Genomic DNA, 10132 nt, shown 5'->3' with positions numbered 1-10132 from the left:
GGAACTATGCCACATGTGGGAATAATAAAAACTAGCAAAGTCTATATTGTGAGGTCCCAAACTACAACAAGAAAAATGGGAGCACCTCTCTTGCCTTCTAATGTACAGGAAAGAAAAATAGAAGCAAGTTTAGATGGAGCATTTGGGCAAGCTGAGCGCAGATGTTCCCTACACAAGGTACCTCTTGGAGAAGGTGTGAAGAGAGAGAGAGATGCACACACAAGTATCTGTCAATCCATCCTTGATCAAGGAAAACCACTTCTGGCTGACTGAAGTCTGTTATTTATGAAAAATCCAGAATATGTCTGTAATGCATTCTGCTGATACAAGCCTGAATTATTATTCTCTCAACTGCACTTTCTGATGACATCTGGTAACACTTGGCCCGTCTACCTGCAGTGCTGCTATAGGCACTGCTTTGAAAAGATGGGCTTCAGTGACAATATTGATCCTTTACTGTATAATCACAGGCTGAGCACTGGTGACCTACAGTTTCCGGGAAACAAGATAACATTTACTTTATTTTTGAGCGTAGGGCTTAGTTTCTATGTCTCTCTCCAGGTCTCACACGTGTGTGGCTCTCATGGGCAAGACTCCCATTCCACGTCTCTCCTCCCAGTGCTGCCAGCTGACAGAGCTACAATCAATACTGGGAATAATATGCCTCTGCGTCTTCATAATTTAAAAATGACCTTGCAGAAGGGAGTACGTTCTCTGGTGTTGCCAAGGGAATTGGAGCTTCATTTTCTTTTAAGAATACTTTAGTTTCTGTTAATTGGAAGAAAACTGCTCACCTTATGAAATGAAAGGGAGTGCATGAAGGACAGGTGTGGGGAGGGGAGAAGCAGTTCATGCTCCTTCTGGAGCAGGGAGAATTTTCCTCTATTGGGAATTTGCTTAGAGTGCAGGAGATCAGGATGGGATCCATCCAACCAAGTACAAGCATCTGCAATGCATACACTGCTGTCAGAGTTGGTTATCTGTCCTCTTTTTGTAGACTGCAAAGAGAAATAGGTATTTTAGCATGTGATTTGTCCCATTTTAGAGGAAACATCAAAAGAATAGGCTCTGGAGGTGGGACCATCCCTGTGACAGTTAAAGAAGCCTTGGTGACTTGCTCAGGTGTTGAGGTGTGACAGATCAGATGGGTCTTTCCCCAGCATGGCTGAGTGACATCCCATTAACCTCTTTGCTAGGGATGCAAGTACCAGAGGGTAAAGGCTGGGGCATCTAAACTGAGGGAGCTAATACTGGTTTTGTGGTTTTCTTCTTCTGTGGAGAATTGAAGCCCTAGGGCTGTGTCTGTCAGGTAAGTTGATGGGAGGCTTTCAGAGCCCAAACAGTGCTGAGTTGTCTGCAGCTTACTGAAAGACAGTCAGAGCTGTGCCTGCCTGCTTATTTTATGCCATTTAAAAAAAACCCAACAACAACCCAAAAAAAAAACCCAAACAAAACAAAACAAAAAAAACCCCACTGTATTTTGGTGTCATCTATTGAAAAAGCATCCAGCACTTAGGTGTTGTTGCTGTGGAAGAGTGTGAAAGAGATGGAGAAGCTTCTTTAAGGTCCAAAATTAATAGGAACTGCTCCTTTTTCCATAGGAAGGAAAAAACCATTACTGGCCTGATTGACTCAGAGCTGCCCTGCAGATCCCAGGACCCAGACTCTTTTTCATAAAAGCTTATTATATAGAGAGTCAAATCCCAAATAATCAATCACGCTAAGATGCATGGCTTAGCTGAACACTAACTCAGCTGGTGTCTTCTGCCTGCATATGCCCCCTGTACCCTCTCATAGATGAGAGATCCAGACTGACCTGATCACAGGTGCGCACACATGCAGTGAGTGAAACCTTCTGCAAAGTGTTTGTTTTCCACATGAGAAAACAACTTACTCAAGTATTTAATACTTGGCCTTGTCCCCTGCTTGAAAGGATGCTGTGAGCCCTCTGCCACTGGGCAAAGGTTAGCATTTTGTTTCTGAAATGAAAGAATAGCAACAGTTATGTTCCGGTGAGGCGTTGCTGCTTCTCAAAGTCTGGCTGACCCTGAAACTTGCCGCTGTGCTGCAAGGCAGAAAAGCACGGTTTCTGATGTGCCAGATACTGTATCTCATCCTTTGGGCTGTATTGCTCAGCCAAAGGGCTGAGGAGGCTATGGCTTCTCCTCTCTTAAAGAGCAACTTTCTGGTGGTTTTCTGAAGCACCAATTGATGGCGATAACCTGGGGATGGAATTTCTCCTGTGCAAATATCTGATCAGTTGTTATTTGTCTGGCAGTTTCCCTTTGTTTACACTGCTCAGATGATTTTGCCTGATGTTTTGCAGCAGAGGATTCGTGAGAGCTATCTTCAGTAGGGTAGCTCTGCTGTGTATGCAAGTCACTGTTGATACTATAACACACGTTTGTCTTTAATTTGATAGTCTATTGCTCTTACACGTATTCACTGTCACTGCAAAAAAAGTGGTTTTGTTGGCTTTTCTTAGGAAGGGATGAGGGAATGCAGAAGTGAAATTTCTTAGTAGAGAAATGTAATTTCTGTTCTCTGCTGCTAACTAAATATGTAAAAGAATAAAGCTAAAAATATTGGTCATTCTGTAGAGAAGTAAAAAGACCACTGCCTTGCAAATGCAGCTGTGGGATGTGAAAACATGATCTTTGTTCAGAAGATTTTGGATTGTAATTCTGCATCATGCCTCTGCCCTTGATGCTTCACTCTGTGTGTCTCTGTGTTCAACTCATATTTTGAGTATTTGCGACGAGCTGGACAGCTATCACCTTAGATATGATGTGATCTAAAATCCTCTGAGACACTGAAATACTTGGAGGCAAGGAAAATTGTTGCTTAAGAGCACATGATGTAACTGGAAAGTCTGACCACAGAAAGCCCAAATGTCTGCTAGAGGCACTATTTCCTTAATTACCTAATTTTGGATGTTTAAGGAACTATGTTAAAACCAAAACCAAACAACTAAGTGTGGTCAGTTCTTTTGAGGTCTAAAATGACTGCGATGGATGATCCTTAGACTTTCACGATACATATGATTCCAGAAAAAACCAAACAAACAAAACTTTACTGATTTTTAAAAATCAACAGGCTGATTTTTTAGTTCTAATTTTTTTTTTTAGGTTTTGGTAGCTTTTAAATCAAAAGTTTCATTTCATGTTGCTGGGAATGCCAAGTCTGCTTCACAGTGATACTTTCCTTATATTTAAGTTTTGTGCTGAACCATTCATGAATATCTGGTTTCGCACAGTCTCCCAAATTACTGTCTTCCCGTGTGCAGCTTTGCACTGGGATGTCTCTCCCGTGCTCTGGCTGCTGCCGTTTCTCAATCCCAGACCTCAGGGAGTGACAGCTTCCCAGCACAAAGCGCTTGCCCTGCAGCCCTGCTTTTGCATTGTCATATTCTAAATTTGTTTTCCCTTCTGACCTGCTGCTGCTGACCATGCTGACCCTGTGTCCTGATATATATCTTATGCTACCCTGAAATCTCATGCACAGGAAGCATCTGGATGTTCCCCTGCTGTATGGGGCATTCTTTCAGGGGTTTATCTCAGTTTCGTTCTGCTTCGTTCTGGCACAAAGCCCTGAAAAAGTAATCTGACTAACCCAAGCTCTCTGCAGATCCAGATCGCCCATCTCTCGCCACCCTTGAGACGCAAGTGATTTCAGCTGTGTCCACCTGCTTGGAGTTGGTTGTCTTGGGGACGTGAGCATTTGGCAGGTTTGGTTTTCTCCCTTCTCTTTGCTTTATCATTCACATCCCCTAGAAGAGGAACTGCAATTGCTAGGAGAAGGTGGATCAAAATATACTCAACTTCAGGAAATTAAGTTTGGGATGGGGATGGGATTTTTAAACATTCACTTTAAGTATTCACAGTGTGGGGAGTGGTTTTGTCCCAAAGATCTGCATTTGCAGGTTTTCCATTGTGGGAAAAGAGAAGTTAGCTTTGGTTTTGCAGGTGTAAGAGAAAATAAGTGTCTGTGTCTTCCTTCCGATTTCACAGTGGCTTTTTTTTTTTTCCTCCAGTTTGCCTCAGCTGCTCTGTACAGGCTTGGCAGGTACTCAGCCCTGTGTGCTTTCTTTTGTGAGTGAACAATATATCCAACTAGAGAACACCTTAATGGTCTATTGTAATCATCTAACCAAAATCCTGGCTAAAATATGCATCCCTCCAACCTGTGTATCTGCTGGGTTTGCCTCCTTTCATCCCATTTATGTGTGTGCTGGGGTACTGGACGCTCCTTGTTATGTGTTCAAGGCCAGGTTGGACGGGGCTTTGAGCAACCTGGTCTAGTAGAAGGCGTCCCTGCCTCCCACCACAGGGAGGTGGGAACTAGATGATCTTAAAGGTCCCTTCCAATCAAAACCATTCTATGCTTCTGTGATTCTATGCCATGAGTAGGGCAGGTGCTGTTGGTGCATCAAGAAGTGTCCAGGACCCCTGGGATCCCCACATCCCTGATAAAATACACGCCTAACATAGCCCCTCTAGGAGAATCAGGAGAGCCTTCAGTTGTGATGTAGTACCTTTTCCCAAGATAAAGAATAATCTAAGTTCCAGACAATGGGTTTCACTTTGACATTGGAGATGCAGGTTTTAGTCTTGTAGAATATTGCTGTGTTGATAAGATTCATGATATTGTCATGGTTATCTTAATGGTGTTTCACCGAAACACCATTATGGGCATGTGAGAATCCCTCGCTTCATGTTTTAAGTTGCTTTCTCACATTCCTATTAGCAGGAGAATCTTTGAGGTGTGATTCCCAGGGCTGAGACCAAGAATTCAAAATCTCATGATTTCTGAGGCCCGAGTGAAGGGTATTGCCCTGGTTCAGCTAGGATAGGGTTAAGTTTCCCCAGCAGGGGGAAGGGATCTCTAACCGGTCCGGTGGAGCAGCGCGGGAAGCTTTCCTTTGTGGCTTTGGTCGCGGGGAGCACGCGCAGCGTGCTGGCCGTGTCCATTGCGGTATTTCTCTGTATATATTTTGTCTTGTTTATTGTTATTACTGTTTATTGTTGTTGTTATTGCTGTTGTTGTTGTTCAGATTGTTTATTACACTGTTGTATTAAATCTTTCCTTATTTCAACTCCAGGGTTTGTGCTTAACTTCCAACCCTGACTGGCTGAGGGTGGGGGAGGGATAACGGCAACGTGGTCTCCGGTCCCAGCAGGGCCTGAACCACTACAGGTATTTAATGGTTGGGGCTGCTGACATGCACCAAACCCCTCGGAGTATACCTGTAAAGAACACAAGCCTGTGAGAGACATACTTACTCCTACATTATAGAGCATAATGTTTGCTTAAAGCCTAGGTGATAGGGACTCCATTTACGCTGTGTCTGGCTCTTAACCATTATGATGATTTATTATGCATCATCTCTAAAAGGTAGATTAAGTCCAAGCATGACAAAACCTCCTACTGGGTTGCTGCTGAGATCTGCCCAATAAAACCAGCTTTGGGTTTATTTTAATTGTTTTGAAGCAAAATTCTTATTTACCTATTACCAAACCATGCAATTATTTAAAGACATTTTTCTGCTCAATGATGAAATAAGCCCCGAAGCCGTATCAGTGAGGTCACTCAGATACCTGCAAGTAGGTCTCTGAGCTTAGCAGCGGTTTGCTAATTATTGTTGATACAGTGCCCTGTGAGCAGCAATCATTAGCAAGATGCTGTTTGGCTGCTGGCAGTTTCCAGGCTGGATGCAGAGCACACTGGTGGCTGTGTTGTTCTCAGCATCATGGAAATCCTGAAGTAAGTGATAACCCCGCCGTCAGCATGGGTGAGCATAAGCAGAGCGGACATCCTGATGGAGGCCAGGCAGTGCTGCTTAGTTCAGTGCAATCTTTTCAAAGTGCAAGAATTTATTTTCCCGTTTGGGGCCCCTGGGCTTGACTTTCAAAATGAGAACCATATTCTGAGCTTTTTGTTCAAGCAGAAAATCAGTTTGTTTTTTTACGCTGAAGCTCTCCTGGTGCTGTAAAGGTATAAAAATAAAGGTTCTGGCTCAGTTTAAATTTATTTATTTTTCTTGCATTTCCCAGACCGGCTCTTTTGGTTAGCTCTGTGTTTCCTGTACAGGCTGTGGCTGTACAGGGAAGATCCCACGGTATTAGCACATGCTGCCAAATGCAGATCCGCTCCTCGTGTGCGGCTGCTCTCGCTGCCTACAACTGTTTCAGCTCACTTTGTGTGAGATGTCTCTCTTCCAAGTGAGTAAACCACAGATGCGACTTCCCGCATGATTACCAACTTCTATGGAAAGCTTATGGCTCCCTATGAGGTCTCCTCCTCCGCTCCCACTGTGCTGCCGCTTTTCAGAAGGCAAATTAAACAGATCTATTCCTATCTGACTGAAGCCATTGAGTTACTTAAACAGATTGACCTGACTTAGTCTTATCAATTTCTTTAATGAGGTGTCCTTTGCAACTTCTCCTTGGCTTTTTGCCATCCTTCTCATTAAAAAAGTTTATTTTGGATTCTCTTTGTTCCAGGTGGAGTCATTGCCAGCTAGTTGGCTGGGTATATGCCTGACCCTTAGCCCCTAATAATGCTTTAATTTTCATTTTTTAAACCTAGCAAAGACACTGAGAAATTACCTTGCTTACATTTGGAGAGCATTTTACCACTACCCGAGGAGCAGCAGTGGAGAGGGTGTTTCTTACCTCTGACTCCCATGAAAATAATCCTGCAGAACAGAAAGAGTTTCAAGATTAAGATGCTGTTTCTTGCAGCTTGGGTGAGATGCCTTCTCACAATCGCCTTTTAAAATGACAACAGTGACAGATTCCACCCAGACTGGAGGATAACCACCTCCCACTGCAACTTCTTTACAAAGTTGTACCTTCAAGATCAAATGGTGGGGATCTGTGAAGGGCTTACCCAAAGTGAAGGAAAAAATAGTTATCTGTACGTAGACAAACTGGTGTGTTTCTCTGGGATGAGTATGCACAAAAAATGTCTGAATTAATCCAGATTTACTCTGATAAAAACTCTGCTCTGCCCTGGAGAATCTCTCCACGGCCCCATCTTTCCTGATGCTGATGGTCTATCTCCTAAAGCTATTAAATTGGCTAATATTAGGGGGCTGTTTTGATTTTTTTCCCTTCACCCACTAAGTATCACTTATGTATTGTACATTAGTCAGGGCCAGACCCTCCACAGGACCTGTATGTGCATGAAGTCATGCCTTTTTGAAGGCCATATCCAAGGCTACAAGGAGGCTATTTTTCTTGTGCTCCACTATCTTTCACCTTGAACCTTCACCCAGAAGTATCTCCCCAGCTCTTCCTGCCCTCCAAATAAAAAACCTGACAAGCAGTACTGGATGTCTTCTTTCTGGGCACAGATTATTGTTCGTGCAGATGAGATCCTGAACAGATGAATTCAGCAGTGGGAAGGGAGGATGTCCCTTAGTATCCTCAACAAAACTGATGCTTCTGGCTGACTTTTCTGCAAAAGCCCATCTTGTCCACGTGTGTTGAACACAACATACATAATGTGGAGACCCCAAGGCAGCACAGGCAGAAGAATGCCTGATTTTCAGGTGCTTGTTGCATGTAGTGGTAAAATAGATGGCAAATACTCACTCCTGACAAGATGTGATGTGGAGGGACATCACCCAGGTACCTCTGGGAACATTATTATTATTATTATTATTATTATTATTATTATTATTATTATTATTATTATTATTATTGTTATTATTATTACATTTTTTTCCTTTAAGGCAAAGTCCCTGCAGAGTTTAGGTGCCAGTGTGGGAAGAGGGCTGCTAAGCAGAAGGAGTTAGATATGCAAGTTTTCACTCAGGCAAACAGAGAGATTCTTGTCTCTCTGACTCTTTCCTAGTCTATCAGAGCTGACCAGCTTTAGCAGAGACCAGTTTTGCCTTCATCGTTGGCATGCTTCATACTATTAGCAGGGGCAGGTTCCCAACTTCAATGAAGCCTCCATTTGCTCTTTTATCCTGATAGAAAGAAAACCAATTTAATAGAAAGCTGCTGCAGGAGAAAAGCCTTCTGGTCTGGCAAATAAACCACCTCTGCTTCTGCCCCTCCTGCTTCAGACACTCAGCCTAGGAGCTGACAGTATTTTCATCTTGAATGCACAGTTAGAAGAGAGGGGCAGGGAAACCCAAGATAAATCTTGCATAATAGATAACTTCTATTTAGAGACATGTCTTATTCCCAGACAGCGAGAGGAGGAGGAGTGTGTGTGTGGCTCTTGGCCCGGGGAATAGAGGGGGATGTGGGGAAACGGAGACAATCCCACAGCACTAGCAAGGACACTGCATTACGGATCTCAGCAGTGTGCTCCAACCTCCTGGCTTCAGAGCAGAGATTGCTCTTGTATGTCACACTATTTATTACTGACTGCTGTTGGATTTTTATAAACCTGATTCAGCAGAGCATTTGCATCTGCATTATTTAAGTGAGGGGGAAACCCACTCTGTCTTTATAAAGTTTGATGCGTGCTTAAGTGTCTTGCTGAGCTGGGATTAATTTAGAGAAAATAAATAGCTGCTTCCTGGCTTGGATAGCAAGCAGTCTGGGGCCAGTGTTTGCAACCTGATTAGATTTAGGATGTTTCAGTTCTGAGTGTCTAACTTGAGATACCTCAGCACACAAGTTTATCAAAAAATACAAGCACCCTTGAGAAAAGAGAGCCTTAACCACATTGAACCACATTCAACAGCCCGAACACTAATTTACAGAGTGTTTTCCAAAGTGTGTGGTCCTAATGAATGTAAAGCTGTCCAGAGGGCTGTGTATATTGGATTTGCAGACCGTATTATTGAGTTGTGGTCAAACTGACCACAGATAGACCTGTTCTAACTCAAATAATCAGGTATCAGTCTGTGTGCGAGCCACAAGAGTTTGGAGAAGGTGTTTCTTGTGTCTTTGTGTGTGCCTGGTGGGCCTGACCCTGCATTCCTGTACTGGCTTCTGAGAAATTGCCCATTAAATAGGTTTTTGCATGAATAAGGAGTTCATACTATCACTGTGGATTTTAGTTCCTTCCATTCGTTTTCTTTTGATTATTAGTACAACACTTTATTTTTGCACAGTGTATTATTTTATTAAAGGCACATTTGTAGCTAATAAAATTTATGAAGAGGCAGCTTTGACTGAAACTGCATCTGAGTGTCACTTAAATAATGAATGGGAATGCCATATATTTATTTAAATTTGAACAATGATAACTGTATGTATCTGTTAGAGTCCCCTTTTTGATGGATATGGCCAGCAGCCATTAAAATACAGTGGTAATTCTTGTTCACAGGCTCACAATGGCTGATAATAACACTCTTGATAAGTATTTGCAGCTAAAGACACTGAATTTACAAAAGGGATTCATCGCAGCTAACAGTGGCTCTGAAGATTGAAATGTTACCATCATTCAATTCTACTTTTTCTTGGGTTTGTTTCCTTTTTTTTTAAGTCTTGTGTGTAAAGAAAGGATTTCACTTCCCTGTTAGTCTGTAGTCGGTTTTCTGCTGGCCCCCTACTCACTTTTTGAATTTAAATGATTAGCCAGTATCACCAACTGGTGGAGACTGGTCCCAGCTCCACAATGGGAAAGGTGGTGTGTCAGTGTGATGAAGGTATACACCTTTTGTAGGTTTTTATGCCATCCTTCCTTTCACAAGAAACCATGCTTAGACAGAAGAAAAGAGAGCGCATAGGTTATATTGGGATGTTTCAAATGACTTACCACCTGATTTCCAACCACTGTGACTAACACAGAATCATAAAATCACAGAATCGTTTAGGTTGGAAAAGATCTTTAAGATCATCAAGTCCAATCATTACCCTAGCACTGCCAAGCTCACCACTAAACCATGTCCTCAGGTACCACATCTACACATCTTTTAAATACCTCCAGGGATAGTGACTCCACCACTTCCCTGGGCAGCCTGTTCCAGTGCTTGATGACCCTTTCTGTGAAGAAATTTTTCCTAAAATTTCTGTGAAGCGGTTTTCCCTGGTGCAACTTGAGGCTGTTTCCTCTCATCCTATCACTTGCTACCTGGGAGAAGAGACCGACACCCACCTCACTACAACCTCCTTTCAGGTAGTGGTAGGGAGAGAAATAAGGTCTTGTCCTCCAGCAGAGCCTC

The 10132-nt window shown here is 42.9% G+C and overlaps 1 protein-coding gene across 1 annotated transcript in view; it reads left to right on the top strand.

Annotated features, from left to right (window-relative positions):
- Nucleotides 1-3431: 3431 nt before the first annotated feature.
- ST3GAL1 (ST3 beta-galactoside alpha-2,3-sialyltransferase 1) overlaps nt 3432-10132 on the top strand; it is a 59796-nt gene continuing 53095 nt past the window's right edge. The window contains exon 1 of the mRNA XM_026841610.1: nt 3432-3727. The gene's annotated coding sequence lies outside the window, so the exon portion shown is untranslated. The remainder of the gene's footprint in view (nt 3728-10132) is intronic.

Source organism: Athene cunicularia (genome assembly GCF_003259725.1).
Source record: "Athene cunicularia isolate RWA chromosome 2 unlocalized genomic scaffold, athCun1 chr2_part1, whole genome shotgun sequence".
In the NCBI taxonomy this organism is placed as follows: domain Eukaryota; kingdom Metazoa; phylum Chordata; class Aves; order Strigiformes; family Strigidae; genus Athene; species Athene cunicularia.
This window is presented reverse-complemented; position numbering and strand designations above follow the sequence as displayed.